We start from the raw sequence: 15,244 nt of genomic DNA on the forward strand, positions 1-15,244 counted from the left end.
AATGAAATTACAGTCTCAATCTTAGCAGTTGTCTCTGTGGAAATCAACAGGCTATTTCTAAAACTTATATACAGAAGCAAAGAACTTAGAACAACCAAAACAATTTTGAAAAAGAAAAGGTTGGAGGATGCACACTATCTGATTTTGAGACTGACTATAAATCTACATTAATCAATACAATGTGATATTTTTAAAAACTATAGTAAAAAATACACATAACATGAGATCTTCCCTCTTTATTTTTAATTGCAGTGTTGTTAGCTATAAGCACAATGTTGAACAGATACTATAACTTTTCAATCTTGCATGACTGGAACTTTATACTCATTGAATAGCAAATCCCCATTTCCCTCTTCCTTCAGCTCCATCATTATATATGAATATATTTTTAAAATTGAAGTATAGTTGACATAATAGTTTTAGGTGTATAGCAATAGTGAATAGACATTTACATGCATTACAAAATGCTCATCATGATAAGTGTAGTTATCATGTCACCATACCAAATTACTACAATATTAATTTATGTTGCATCCCCTTGATTATTTTATAACGAAGTTTCTACCTCGATACTCTTCACTTACTTTGCCTGTCCCCATACCCCATTCTCCTCTGGCAACCAACAGTTTGCTCTCTGTGAGTCTTCCTGGGTTTTTCTTTGTTCACTCATTTGTTTTGTTTTTTTAGATTGCACACTTAAGTGAAATCATATGATATTTGTCTTTCTTTAACTTATTTCACTTTGCATAATATCCTGTAGGTCTGTCTCTGTTGTTGCCAATGGCAAGATTTTGTTCAAATATTTATGACTGAGTAATATTCTATTATGTACATATACCACATCTTATTTTAAAAACTGAGGAACATACAATTTTTGCACAATAAAATGCATAAATCTTAGTGAACAGCTTAATGAATTTTGGCATATGTATACCTCATATAACCATTACCCAGATCAAGATACCAAACATTTTCACTATTCTTTTCGTTCTTTGTATATTTCACTCATCTCACCCATGTCTCTTCTCTATGTTCATGAGTTGATTTCAATTTTGTTTTTTTAAATTCCACATATAAGTGAAATCATACAGTATTTGTTTTTCACTTAGCATAATACCCTCTAGTTCCATTCATGTTACAAATGGCAAAATTTCATTCTTTTTTATGGTGGAGCAATGCTCCATCAAATATATGCAACACGTTTTTTATCCATTCAAGTATTGATGGGTATTTAGGTTGTATCCGTATTTTGGCTATTAGAAATAATGCAATAAATATAGGGGTGCATATATCTTTTCAGATTAGTGATTGGGGGTTTTTTGGGGTAAGTTCCCAGAAGTGGAATTACTGGGTCATGTGGTATTTCTATTTTTAATTTTTTGAGAAACCTCCATACTGCTTTTCACAGTGGCTGTACCACTTTGCAGTCTCACCAGCAATGTACAAGGGTTCCTTTTCCTCCACATCCTCCCCAACACTTGTTATTTTTTGCCTTGTTGATATTAGTCATTCTGACTGCTGTGAGGTGAATCATCATGGTTTTGATTTGCTTTTCCCTAATGATTAGTGACGTGGAGCATCTTTTCATGCTCCTGTGGCCATCTGTATGTCTTCTTTGGAAAAATATCTATCAGGTCCTCTGCCCATTTTTTATTTAGATTATATGGTTTTGTTTGGTGTTGATTTGTATAAGTCCTTTATATATTTTGTGTATTAGCCCCTTAGTGGATATATAATTTGTGAATATATTTTCCTATACAGTAGGTTGCCTTTTTGTTTTGTTAATGGTTTCCTTCACTGTACAGAGCTTTGTAGTTTGATGTAACCCCATTTGTTTTATCTTTGCTTTTGTTTCCCTTGGCTAGGGAGACATATCCAGAAAAAAATTGCTAATGCTGATGTTCAGGAGTTCACTGCTTGTGTTTTCTATTAGTTTTATGGTTTCAGGTCTTATATTTAAGTCTTTAATCCATTTCAAGTTTATATATGAATATAGTGTAAGATAATAGTCCAGTTTTACAGTTTTTCATGTAGCTGTCCAGTTTTCCCAGCACCATTTATTGAAGAAACTGTCTTTTCCCCATTGTATATTCTTTCCTCCTTCTTCATAGATTAACTGATCAAACAAGTATGGGTTTATTTCTGGGCTCCCTATTCTAGTCCATTGATCTTTGTGTCTGTTTTTGTGCTAGTATCATACTGTTTTGATTATTGTAGTCTTGTAGTATAGTTTGAAATCAGGGAAATATGCTTCCAGCTTTGTTCTTCCTTCTCAAGATTGTTTTGGATATTTGAGATCATTGTGGATATTCTAAATCATTAGGATGATTTGCTCTAGTTCAGTGAAAAATGCCATAGGTATTTTGATATGCATTACATTAAATCTGTAAATTGCTTTCATTAGAATCATTTTAACAATATTAATTCTTCCCATCCTTGCTCATAGAATAGCTTAATGTTTATTTGTCATCTTAGCTTCTTTCATCAGTGTGTTATAGTTTCCACAGTAGAGTTCTTTCACCTCAGTTCATGTTTTCCTATGTATTTTTTGGATGCAGTTGTAAATGGGATTGATTTAATAATTTTTCATTCTGTTCATTATTTGTATATAGAAATGCAACAGATTTTTGTATATTGATTTTGTATCCTGCAACATTACTGAGTTCATTTATTAAAATAATTTTTTGGTGGAGTCTCTAGGGTTTTCTACATATAGTATTATCTACAAATAGTGACAATTTTATTATTTTAAATTACTATTTTAAAAGACTAACTTGAATGTGTCTTACTTTTTTCATATCTGATTGCTGTGACCAAGACTACCAACTTCTATGTTGAATAGAAGTGGTAAGAGTGAAAAATCCTTGTCTTGTTCTTATCTTAGAGAAAAAGCTTTCAGCTTATCACTGTCGAGCATGTTAGTTGTGGGTTTGTCATAAATGAATGACCTTTATCATGTTGAGGTATGTTTCCTATATACCTACATTATTGAAAGTTTTTAATCATGTTAAATTTTATCAAATGCAAAATTTGTCTATATCTGTTGAGATGATCATATAGTTTTTATCCTTCCCTTTGTTAATGTGGTGTATCACATTGATTTGCAGATATTGGGCCTTCTTTGCATCTCTGGAGTAAATCCAACTTGTTTGTGGTGAATATTCCTTTTAATATATTTTGTAATTTGGTTTGCTAATATATTTTTGAGGAGTTTTGCATCTATGTTCATCAGGGATATTGGTCTGTAATTTTCTTTTTTTGTAGTCTTTTTTTCTGGTTTTGGTATCAAGGTGATACTGGCTTCATGGAATGAATTTGGAAGCTTTCCTTCCTCTTCAGTTTTTTTTGGGAATAGTTTAAGAAGGATATGTATTAACTCTTCTTAAATATTCGGTGGACCTCCCTATGACATCATATCATCTTGGCCTTTTGTTTATTGGGAGCTTTGTTTTTTGTTTTTTTACTGCTTTAATTTCATCACTAGTAATTGGTCTGTTCAGATTTTCTGTTTCCTGTGGTTCAGTCTTGGGAGATTGCTTATTTACAGGGATTTATACATTTTTTCCTAAGTTGTCCCATTATTGGCATATAATTTTTCATAGCACTTTCTTATAATTGTATTTCAGTGGCATTGATTGTAACTTCTCTTTCATTTCTGATTTTATGATTTGAGTTCTCTTTTATTCTTGATGAGTCCAGCTAAAGGTTTTATCAATTTTATCTTTTCAAAGAGCCAACTCAGTTTCACTGATTTTTTTCCTATTTTCTTAGTCGCTATTTCATTTTTTTTCTGCTCTGATGTCTATTTCATTTCTTACATTAACTTTGGGTTTTGTTCTTCTTTTCGTAGTTGCTTTAGGTGAAGGATTAGTTTGAGGATTTTGTTTCTTCAGGTACACCTATAATGCTATAAATCTCCCTCTTAGAACTGCTTTTGCTGCATCCCAAAGATTTTGTGTCTTCGGTTTCTATTTCATTAGTCTTTTTTTATTTCTTTAATTTCTTGTTGACCTATTGGTTGTTTAGTTGTTTGGCCTCCATGTGTTTGTATTTTTTCCAGTAATTGATTTATAGTTTCATTCTGTTGTGGTTCAAAAAGATGATTGATATGATTTCAGTCTTCCAAAGTTTTTAAAAACTTGTGGCCTAAAATGTGATCTATCCTGGAGAATGTTCTGTGTGCACTTGAAAATAATGAGTATTCTCTTTTTAGATGTAATATTCTGATAGGTCCATTTGGTGTAATGTGTTATTCTGACCTACTTTTTACTTAGTGATTTTCTGTCTGGATGATCTATCCATTGATGTAAGTGGGGTGTTAAAGTTGCCTACTGTTATTGAATAACTGTCAATTTCTCCCTTAATGTCTGTTAGTATTTGCTCTATGTCCCTTACTACTATTGTATTACTGCCAATTTCTCCCTTAATGTCTTGTTAATATTTGCTCAACGTAATAGGTGCTCTTCTGTATAGCATGTAAATATTTACAGTTGTTATATCTTCTTGCTAGACTGAGCCTTTAATCATTGTATAATGCCCTTCCTTATCTGTTTTTATGGTGTTTTTATAAAAAGTCTATTGTGTGTGATATAACTACTGCTATTCCAGGTTTTTAAAAATTTCTCTTTGCAAAGAATATCTTTTTCCATCCCTTCAGTTTCAGTCTGTCTGTGTCTTTAGTTTTGTTGTGAGTTTCTTGTAGGTGGCTTATGATGGGTCTTGTTTTTTTATACATTCAGTCACCCTGTGTCTTTTGATTGAAGCATTTAGCCATTTACATTTAAAGTAATTATTGACTGATTTAAAGTAATTATTGATTGGTATGTGTGTGTTGCCATTTTGCTTAACATTTTCTGGTTCTATTTGTTGTTTTTCTGTGGTCCTTTTCTCTCTTGGTCTCTTCCCTTGTGCTTGATGACCGTTTTTTAATGCTGTAGTTGGATTCTCTTATTTGTTTTTTGTGTATTAGTTACAGGCTTCAGGATTGGTTTACCATGTAGTTTATATATAATGTCCTACATATATAGCAGTCTATATTAAGTTGATAGTTGTTTAAGATTGAATGCATTCTAACAGCACTACATTTTTAAACATTTAAAAATCCCCCTCTTCCATGTTTTATATATATGAGGTCTTCTTAACACCTTTTATTTAGTGATTCCCTTAACTAATTTTTAGAAGTAGCTTATTTTTACTCCTTTTGTCTTTTAACCTTCACACTAGCTTTTAAGTGACTGTTCTACTTACTACCTTTGGTCTGTTTGCTTTCATCAGTGAAATTTTTTTTTTCATAGTTTTCTTCTAGTTAAAGCCTTTCCTGTTTTTCTTTAATGCCCTTTAAAAGTTCTTGTAAGGTTGGTTTATTGGTGTTTAACTCCTTTAGCCAGTATTTATCTGAGAAGCCCTTTATTTCTCCTTAAATTCTGGACAATAACCTTGCTGGATCGAGTATTCTTGGTTTTAGGCATTTTTCTTTCAGCACTTTGAATATATCATGCCTCTCCCTTTTGGCCTATAGAGTTTCTGGGTAACTTGTTGCTTTTCTCTCACTGTTTTAAAGATTGTCTCCTTGTCTTTTATCTTTGACATTTTAATTATGAGTCTTGGTGTGGCCCTCCTTGGGTTCTTTGTATTTGGGGTTCTTTGTGCTTCCTGGGCCTGGAAACCTGTTTCCTTCCCTAGGTTAGGGAAGTATTCAGCTATTATTTCTGTAAATAAGTTTTCCACTCATTTCTCTCTTCTCCTTCTGGATTCCCTGTAATGTGAATATTAGGATATTTGATGTTGTCCTAGAGCTCCTTTAACCTATCTTCATTTCTTTTTTTTTCCTGCTCTTTAGCTTGAATGCTTCCCATCACTCTCTTTCCAAGTTGCTGATCTTTTCTGCACCCTCTAGTCTTCTGTTGATTCCCTCTAGTGTATTTTTTATTTCATTTATTGGATTCTTCATCCGTGATTGGTTCTTTTTTAGATTTTCTATCTCTTTTTTTTTTGAAGTTCTCCCTGAGCTCATCCATCCTTCTCTCAAGTCTGGTAAGCATCTTTATAAGCATTGCTTTGAACTCTTTTATCAGGCAGATTGGTTAACTCCATTGCATTTAGTTTTTTCCTGAAATTTCCTTGTTCTGTCATTTGAAGCATATTCCTCTGTCTTCTCATTTTGTCTGACTCTGTGCTTGCTTCTCTAAATGTGGAAAGGAGTACCTCTTCCAGTCTTGAAAGATTGGCTTCGTGTTGGACCGTCTCTTAGGTAAAATGCATTTGTCTGGTGTTTCTGGTTGGCTGGAGGCCAAGTGAGCATGAGATGGGTGTGTCCCAGGGCTGGGGCTACCAGAACATGAACCAGAGGTCTCCTGTGTTGTTGTCAGCTGGGAATGTGCTGGTGGAGTGAACAGTGTCAAAGGTGTACAGTTCAGTGAGCTCTCTGGTGGGCACTGAGCTGGGCCCTCTCTGGAGAGATGACTGGGGGAAACGGGGCACCATTTTGGGGGCTTTTGGGTGGATGCCAGCTAGGTACATGCTAATGGGGCAGCTGGTGGTAGATGGGTGCAGTCTGGGGTGGGTCTCTCAGGTTGTTGCCTGGCTTATGCAAATGGGGCAGCCAGGGACAGAAGTGTGGTGGACCAGGTGATTCCATGTGAGTTTTGCTTTAGTACCACTTTGGTGTGACTTCTGGATCTCTGACAGTGGTGTTTGGGTGTTGGTGGGGCTGGGAAGCCACCTCTGTCAGGGCCAGGTGTGCGGTGCTCCTGGTTTCTGTTTCTTCCCTACTACATTCCTCTTTCTCCTGCCTGTAGGCTGGGGTTGGGGGAGGGCTTGGGTCCTACTTGACCTTGGCTTTGTTACTTTATCCTTTTCTCTGTGGTCTTCTCTTCTTCTTCATGTGTATGTGACCTGTTCTGCAGTCTTCAGGTCATTTTCAAGTTTAGTTGTATTTGTGTGTTTTTTTCTTTTATGTGTTTTTTGGAGGAGGATTTTGCCTTGCCTTCCCATTCTACCATCTTTAATCTGATTCATTCTTGATCCATTGATTATTAGAAGCATGATGTTTAGCGTCCATGTGTTTGTGTGTTTTTTTTCTTCATGAAATTTACTTCTTGTTCCATATCACTGTGATCTGAAAAGGTACTTAATACAATTTTAATATTTTTGAATTGATTTGTATCCTAATATTTGATCAGTTTTGGGAACGTTCCAGGTGCACTAGAGAAAAATGTGTACCATGCTGCTTTTGGGTAGAATGTTCTGTATATATATCTGTTAAGTTCATCTGACTAGGACTTCCAGTACTACGTTGAATAAAAGTGTTGAAAGTTGGGCATTCTTGTCTTGTTCCTTATTTTAGAGGAAAAGCTTTTAGCTTTTCCCCATTGATTATGATGTTAGCTGTGCATTTGTCATATACGGCCTTTATTATGTTGTGGCATATACCCTCAACACCCATTTTGTTTGAGAGTTTTTATCATGAATGGATGTTGAGTTTTGTCAAAGGCTTTTTCAGCATCTGTTGAGATGATCATGTGGTTTTCATCCTTTTTGTTAATGTGGTGTATCACATTGATTAATTTATGAATATTGTACCATCCTTGCATCCCTGGAATAAGTCCCACTTGGTTGTAATGGATGATCCTTTTGATCTGTTTTTGAATTCAGCTTGCTAATATTTTGTTGAGTATTTTTGCATTTGTGCTCAGCAGGGAATAGTGGTCTAAAATTTTATTTTTTGTAGTGACTTCATCTGATTTTGGTATTAGAATAATGCTGGCCTCAGAGAATGAGTTTGGAAGTAATCCCTCCTCTTCTGCTTTTTGGAATACTTTAAGAAGGGTGTTACATAGAATTCAGCTGTGAAGCCATATGGTCCTGCACTTTTGTTTGTTGAGTTGTTTGATTACCAACTCAATTTCATTACTGGTTATTGATATGTTCAGATTTTCTGTTTCAGCCTGGGTCAGTCTTGGAAGGCTGTCTTTTTCTAAGAATTTGCCTGTTTCTTCTAGGTGATTCAATTTATTGGCATACAGTTTTTCATAAAATTCTCTACTCTTTGTATTTCTGTGGCATCTGTTGTGACTATTCCTTTTTTTGTTTCTAATTTTGTTTGTGTCCTCTCTCTTTTTTCTTGATAAGTCTGGCTAGGGGTTTGTCTATTTTATTTTGTCAAAGAATCAGCTCATGGTTTTATTGATTTTTTTCTATTATTTTATTCTCTATTTTATTTTTGCTCTGATCTTTATTATGTCCCTCTTTCTACTAACTTTTTCATTTGTTCTTTTTCTAGTTTGTTCAATTGTGACTTTAGATTCTTATTTGGGATTATTCTTGTTTCTTGAGGTAGGCCTGGATTGCTATGTACTTTCCTCTTAGCACTGCTTTTGCAACATACCACATGTTTTGAACTGTTTTATTTTGGTTTTCATTTGTCTCAATGTTTTTCTTGATTTCTTCTTTGATTTGTTCTTGATCCATTGATTATTTAGGGTCATGTTGCTTAGTCTCCATGTGTTTGTGGGTTTTTGTTTTCTTCATGCAATTTACTTCCAGTTTCATATCGTTACAATCCGAAAAGATGCTTGATACAATTTTAATCTTCTTAAATTTACTTGTGTCCTAATGTGTGACCTCTTATGGAGAATATTCCATGTGCACTTGGAAAAAATGTGTATCCTGCTGCTTTTGGGTGGAATGGTCTGCAAAGTTTATCTGATTTAGTGTGTTGCTCAGTGCCTGTGTTTCCTTATTTTTTGTCTGGTTGATCTGTCCATTGATGTATGTGGTTTGTCAATGTCCCCTAATATTATTGAGCTGCAGTCTATTTCTCCTTTAGTTCTGTTAGTATTTGTTTTGCATATTCAGGTGCTCCTATGTTGGGTGCATAGATATTTATAATTGTTATATTCTCTTGTTGGACTGACTCTTTTATCATTATGGCATTCATTCTTGGTCTCTTGTAACTTTCTTTGTTTTGAGCTCTACTTTTTCTGATGTAATTATTGTTACTCCTGCTTTTCTTCCTATTATTTGCATGAAATGCCTTTTCCATAGTTTCACTTTCAGTCTGTGTATGTCATTAGGTCTGAAGGAGGTGTATTGTAGGCAGCATATAGATGGGTCTTGTTTGCATTCTGCCACCCAGTATCCTTTGGTGCATTCAGTCCATTACATTTCAGGTCGTTATTGATGTGTATTTGCTTATTGCCATTTTTGTTTTCCGGTTGTCTTTGTGGTTCCTCTCTTATACTATTCTCTTGTTATTTGATAGTTTCTTTTAGTGTTGTGATTAGATTTCTCTTAAAAAATTTTTTTTGTTTATCTATTTTAGGCTTTAGGCTTGTGGTTACCATAAGGTTCATAGTTTCCTAAATAGACAACAGGTTGATGGTTGCTCTATTTTGAACAGTCTGCAAGTACTTTTTTTCTTCCTCCTCCACACTTTGAGTATAGATACCATAATCTGTATTTTTTTAGTATCCCTTGACTGATTTTGTGTGTGGTTGATTTTACTACTTTTGGGTTTTTTTCCTGTTTTTTTTTTTTTTTTAGCTTCATATTTGCTTAGTTAGGAATTGGTCTACTACTTTTGCTGTGAGTTTATTTTTGCAATGAAAAACAATTAGGCTTCAAAACATTTCCATTGGGAACCCATATCTATGGCCATGTATGTAATTAAACTTTTTTCTCCTGTTAAAAAACAAAAAAACAAACAAAACATTTCCTTTCTATCTACAGAAGTCCTTTTAACATATCCTATAGGGCTGTTTTAGTGGAGGTGAATACTTCTAATTTCATTTATCTGGGAAACGTTTAGTCTCTCCTTCAATTCTGAATGATAACCTTACTAGGTAGAGGGTTCTTGATTGAAGGTCTTTCTGTTTCAATACATTAAATATTTCATGCAGCTCCCTTCTGGCCTGTAAAGTTTCTGCTGAGAAATATGCAGATTTCTTTATGGTGTTTCCCTTGTAAGTAATATTTTGCCTCTCTCTAGCTGCTTGCAATATCCTCTCTTTATCCTTAATCTTTGTCATTTTAATTATATGGTGTTGTCTTCCTGGGGGTTCCTTTTGTTAAAGACTCTCTGGGTTTCCAGGACCTGACTGTCTATTTCCTTCCCCAGATTGGGAAGTATTTTCAGCTATTATTTCTTCAAACAAATGGTCTACTCCTTTGTCTCTCTTTCTGGTGCCCCTATTATGCAGATATTGTTTCTTTTGGAGTTGCCACACAGCTCTCTTACATCTCGTTTCAGTTTTTTCTTTTTTCTCTCTTCCTCAGCTTCATTGTTTCCCTGTTTCTTTCATTTCCATGTCATAATTGTTTCCTCTATTTGCAGCAAACAATTATTCATTCCCTCCATTCTGTTTTTCATTTTTACTGTATTTTTCAGTTCTGAGTGGCTCTTTTTCAAATCTTCTGTTTGTTGAAGTTCTCCTGAAATACTTTTCTGCAGATCAGTGAGCATATTTATGATCATTATTTTTAATCTTTATCAAGAATATTGGTTATCTTTGTTTCATTTGACCCTCTTTCTGGTGTTTTATCCTTTTTGGAACTTATTCCTCTGCCTCCTCATTTTGTCTGGGTTTCTGTGTTTCTTCCTTTGTATTAGATAGATCTGCCATGCCTATTGGCCTAGAGGATAATGACTTTCTCTGAAGAATGCGTCCTTTGGTGCCCAGAAGCTCAAGACTGTCTGCCCACCTGTGCCTGGTCTTCCCTTATGGTAGAGCTGCAGTTCCTGTTGGTGAGCTGTGGGCAGGGCTGCCTTTCTGCCTGTCTGCCAGCAGTGGTTAGTCTCTGTCATCAGCGCCCCTTTGTGAGTTGCTGCCCTATATGAGCTGTGCAGTATCATTTCTGTTGAGGTCATTGATGGTTGGGCTACCTTTCTTCCTCCTGGTAGTGATGGTGGCAGTGATGGGCCAATGGGATGGGCAGAGGAGGTGTGCGGGGGAGTTTGGCATATGGCTGGGCTACCAGCAAGGGAAAGGAGAATTTGGACCTGGCTCCTGCAGGCATCTCTGCAGTTGGGCTGAGAGATGGCCAGAACAACTGGGAAAGCCTCTCTCCACCTGCCAGGCAGCAAAGTCTGACTATTGCTAGGCTGGGTGGGCAGGGGGTGTGCAGAGAAGCACCTCGGGTTTGAGTCACCATCCAGGGGGATGAAGCATTTGGGGATGGCTCCAGGGAGTGCCTGACCAGTTGGGCTGAGGAAGGGCTAGGGAGTGTCATCCACCTGCCCTTTCTGCTGGGGAAAGAGCTCTGTCCAGCCCTCATGCCTTCTGATACCCGTCCCAGTGTTGGCAAATCTTTCAAACTGCTGTCTCTGTTTTGGGTGTTAGTGGGACCATCAGAGCGTGCCTGTCCTCCACAAATGACTGGAGTCTCAGCCTCCTGGAGTGCTCCAAGTCTCGCTGGTGTCCAGCCCCATTAATCACCAAAACCCAATGCAGTGTTGACTCATGTTCCCAGAGCAGATCTCCAGGACCGGGTGCATAGAGTTTTGAGCACTTACCCCTCCTCAGTCCATTCCTCTCCCTCCCACTTGTGGGCTGGGATTGGAGAAGGGCTTGTGTCTTTCCTGGGTTGCAGCTATACCACTTTACACTTCTCTGTGTGTCTTCTTTTCAGGTGTAGATGGTCTGTTCTGCAGTGCTCAGGTCATTTTCAGGGTTAGTTGTATTCACTGTAGTTGCTTCCTTGGTGTTTTGTGGGATGTTTCTACCTTGCCTTCCTACTCCACCATTTTTCCCCCAGCATCCTCTTTCAATTTATTTTTGAATTCAGTTTGTTGATACTTTCTTGTGTATTTTTGCATGTATGTTCATCAAGGATATTGGTCTATAATTTCCTTTTTTTAATAACATATTTGTCTGGTTTTGATGTCATGGTAGTACTGGTCTCATAGAATGAATTTGGAAGCACTTCTTCCTTTTTTTATTTTTTGGAATAGTTTGAAGAAGGATAAGTATAAAATCTTTACATGTTTGGTAGAATTTACCTATGAAGCCACCTGGACCTGGAGTTTTGTTCATTGGAGGTTTTTGATTACACATTCAATTTCATTACTCATAACTGGTCTGTCCAGGTTTTCTATTTCTTCATGATTCAGTCTGAAAAGATCGTATATTCCTAGGAATTTTTCCATTTCTTTTAGGTTCTCCAATTTATTAGCATATCATTTTTCCTAGAATTCTCTTACAACCCTTTGAATTTCAAAGTATGTCAGTTGTAACATCTCTTTCATTTCTGATTTTATTGATTTGAGTCCTCTCTTTTTTTCTTGATGAGTTTGGCTAAAGGTTTATCAGTTTTGCTTATCTTTTCAAAGAGCTAGCTCTTAGTTTAATTGATTTCTATTATTTTCTTAGTCTCTATTTCCTTCATTTCTGCTCTGAGCTTTATTATTGCCCTACTTCTACTAACTTTAGGCTTTGTTGTTTTTCTGGTTCCTTTCCATGTGCAGTTAGATTGCTTGAGATTTTTCTTAATTCTTGAGGTAGGCCTGTAGCATTATAAACTTCCCTCTTAGAACTGCTTTTGCTGCATTCTAGAGATTTTGAACCATTGTGTTTCTGTTTTCATTGTCTCCATGTATTTTTTTATTTCTTCTTTGATTTCATCATTGACCCTTTAGTTGTTTCGCCTCCATGTGTTCGTGTTTTTCCTCCCCGCCTCTTGTTAGTGATTTCTTGTTTCATACCTTTGTGCTCAGAAAAGATACTTGATATAATTTCAGTTTTCTTCAGTTTATTGAGACTTGTTTTGTAGTATCCTGAATTCCAGGATTACATGCGCACTTGAAAAGAATGTGTACTCAGCTGTTTTGGACAGAATGGCCCATTTATATATCTTACTAAATCCTTCTGGTCTAATATGTCATTCATAGCAACTTTTCCTTACTGATTTTCTGTTTGGATGACCTATTCATTGATGTAAGTGGGGTGTTAAATTGACCTACTATTATTATTTTACTTACATTTTCTCTTTTTATATCTGTTAATATTTCCTTTACATATTTAGATAATACTCTATTTATAATTGTTTTAGCCTCTTGATCCATTGATCCCTTTATCATTATGTAATAATGTCTGCCTTTGTCTCTTGTTACATTCTTTGTTTTGAAGTCTATTTTGTTCAATGTGAGTATTGCTACTCAACCTTTTTTGTTTGTTTTTTTTCCATTTGCATGGAATATCTTTTCCATTCCTTACCTTTCAGTCTGTATGTATCTTTAGGTCAAAGTGAGTCTCTTGTAAGCAGTAAATAGGTGGATCTTTTTTTATCCATTCTTACCCTATATCTTTATTTTGTTTATTTACGCTTTTTAAATAATATTATTTAAAAATATTACTGATATACACTCTTATGAAGGTTTCATATGAAAAACAATGTGGTTACTACATTCACCCTTATTATCGAATCCTCCCCCATACCCCATTGCAGTCACTGTCCATCAGCGTGGTAAGATGCCACAGAGTCACTACTTGCCTTCTCTGTGCTACACTGTCTTCCCCATGATCCCAACCACACAATATGTGTACTAATCATAATACCCCTCAGTCCCCTTCTCCCTCCCTTCCCACCTGCCCTCTCCCACCCCTCCCCTATGGGAACCACTAGTCCCTTCTTGGAGTTTGTGAGTCTGTTGCTCTTTTGTTCCTTCAGTTTTGCTTCATTGTTATACTCCACAAATGAGGGAAATCATATGGTACTTGTCTTTCTCCACCTGGCTTATTTCACTGAGCATAATAACCTCTAGCTCCGTCCATGTTGCTGCAAATGGTAGGATTTGTTTCCTATGGCTGAATAGTATTTCATTGTGTATATGTACCACATCTTCTTTATTCATTCATCTACTGATGGACACTTAGGTTGCTTCCATATCTTGGCATTTGTAAATAGTGCTACAATAAACATAGGGGTGCTATGTCTTTTTGAATCTGAGAACTTGTATTCTTTGGATAAATTCCTAGGAGTGGAATTCCCGGGTCAAATGATATTTCTATTTTTAGTTTTTTGAGGAACCTCCATATTGCTTTCCACAATGGTTGAACCAGTTTACATTCCCACCAGCAGTGTAGTAGGGTTCCCCTTTCTCTGTATCCTTGCCAGCATTTGTTGTTCTTAGTCTTTTCAATGCTGGCCATCCTTACTGGTGTGAGGTGATATCTCATTGTGGTTTTAATTTGAATTTCCCTTATGATTAGTGATGTGGAGCATCTTTTCATGTGTCTGTTGGCCATCTGAATTTCTTCTTTGGAGAATTGTCTCTTCATATCCTCTGCCCATTTTTTAATGGGGTTATTTGCTTTTTGGGTGTTGAGGCCTGTGAGTTCTTTATATATTTCGAATGTTAACCTCTTGTTGGGTATGTCGTTTACAAATATATTCTCCCATACTGTAGGATGTCTTTTTGTTCTGTTGATGGTGTCCTTTGCTGTACAGAAGCTTTTAAGTTTGATGTAGTCCCATGAGTTCATTTTTGCTTTTGTTTCCCTTGCTCCAGGAGATGCGTTCAGGAAAAAGTTGCTCATGTTTATATTCAGGAGATTTTTGCCTGTGTTGTCTTCTAAGAGTTTTATGATTTCATGACTTACATTCAGGTTTTTGATCCATTTTGAGTTTACTTTTGTGTCACCCTGTATCTTTTGATTAGAGCATTTTAGTCTGTTTATTTTTAAAGTAATTATTGATAGGTATCTACTTGTTGCCATGGTGTTAATTATATTCTGGTTATTTTTGTAGTTATTCTCTGTTCCTTTCTTCTCCTGCTCTCTTCCCTCGTGATTTGATGCCTTTCTTTAGTGTCATGCTTGGATTCCTTTCTCTTTATTTTTTCATGTATCTATTACAGGCCTTTGGTTTGTGGTTACTGTGAGGTTCATATACAGTGTCCTATATATATATATAGCAGTCTATATTAGGCAATAGTTGCTTAAGGTCAAACACATTCTAAAATCACTACCTTTTTATTGTTCCCCCTCTGCATTTTCTGTATATATAGTGTCATAATTTACATATTTTAATTTTGTGTATGTCTGGACTAATTTTTATGTATATAATTGATTTTATTACTTTTTTCTTTTGAACTTCATACTAGCTCTGTTAGGGACTGGTCTGCTACCTTTACTGTATGTTCATTTTTACCTGGGAGATTTTTTACTCTACCAATTTTCTTTTATTTATGGCCTTTTCTTTTCTACATAAAGAAGTCTTTTCAACATTTCTTGTAAGGCTGGTTTAG

General features: G+C 35.8%; 1 long non-coding RNA gene across 1 annotated transcript in view; it reads left to right on the forward strand.

Annotated features, from left to right (window-relative positions):
• Positions 1 to 15,244, forward strand: part of LOC130684860 (uncharacterized) — a 41,289-nt gene that overhangs the window by 5,405 nt on the left and 20,640 nt on the right. The window contains exon 2 of the long non-coding RNA XR_008999185.1: positions 10,614 to 10,744. This is a non-coding gene — a long non-coding RNA (uncharacterized LOC130684860). The remainder of the gene's footprint in view (positions 1 to 10,613; positions 10,745 to 15,244) is intronic.

The sequence above is a fragment of the Manis pentadactyla genome, chromosome 1 (genome assembly GCF_030020395.1).
Source record: "Manis pentadactyla isolate mManPen7 chromosome 1, mManPen7.hap1, whole genome shotgun sequence".
NCBI classification, from domain to species: Eukaryota; Metazoa; Chordata; class Mammalia; order Pholidota; family Manidae; genus Manis; species Manis pentadactyla.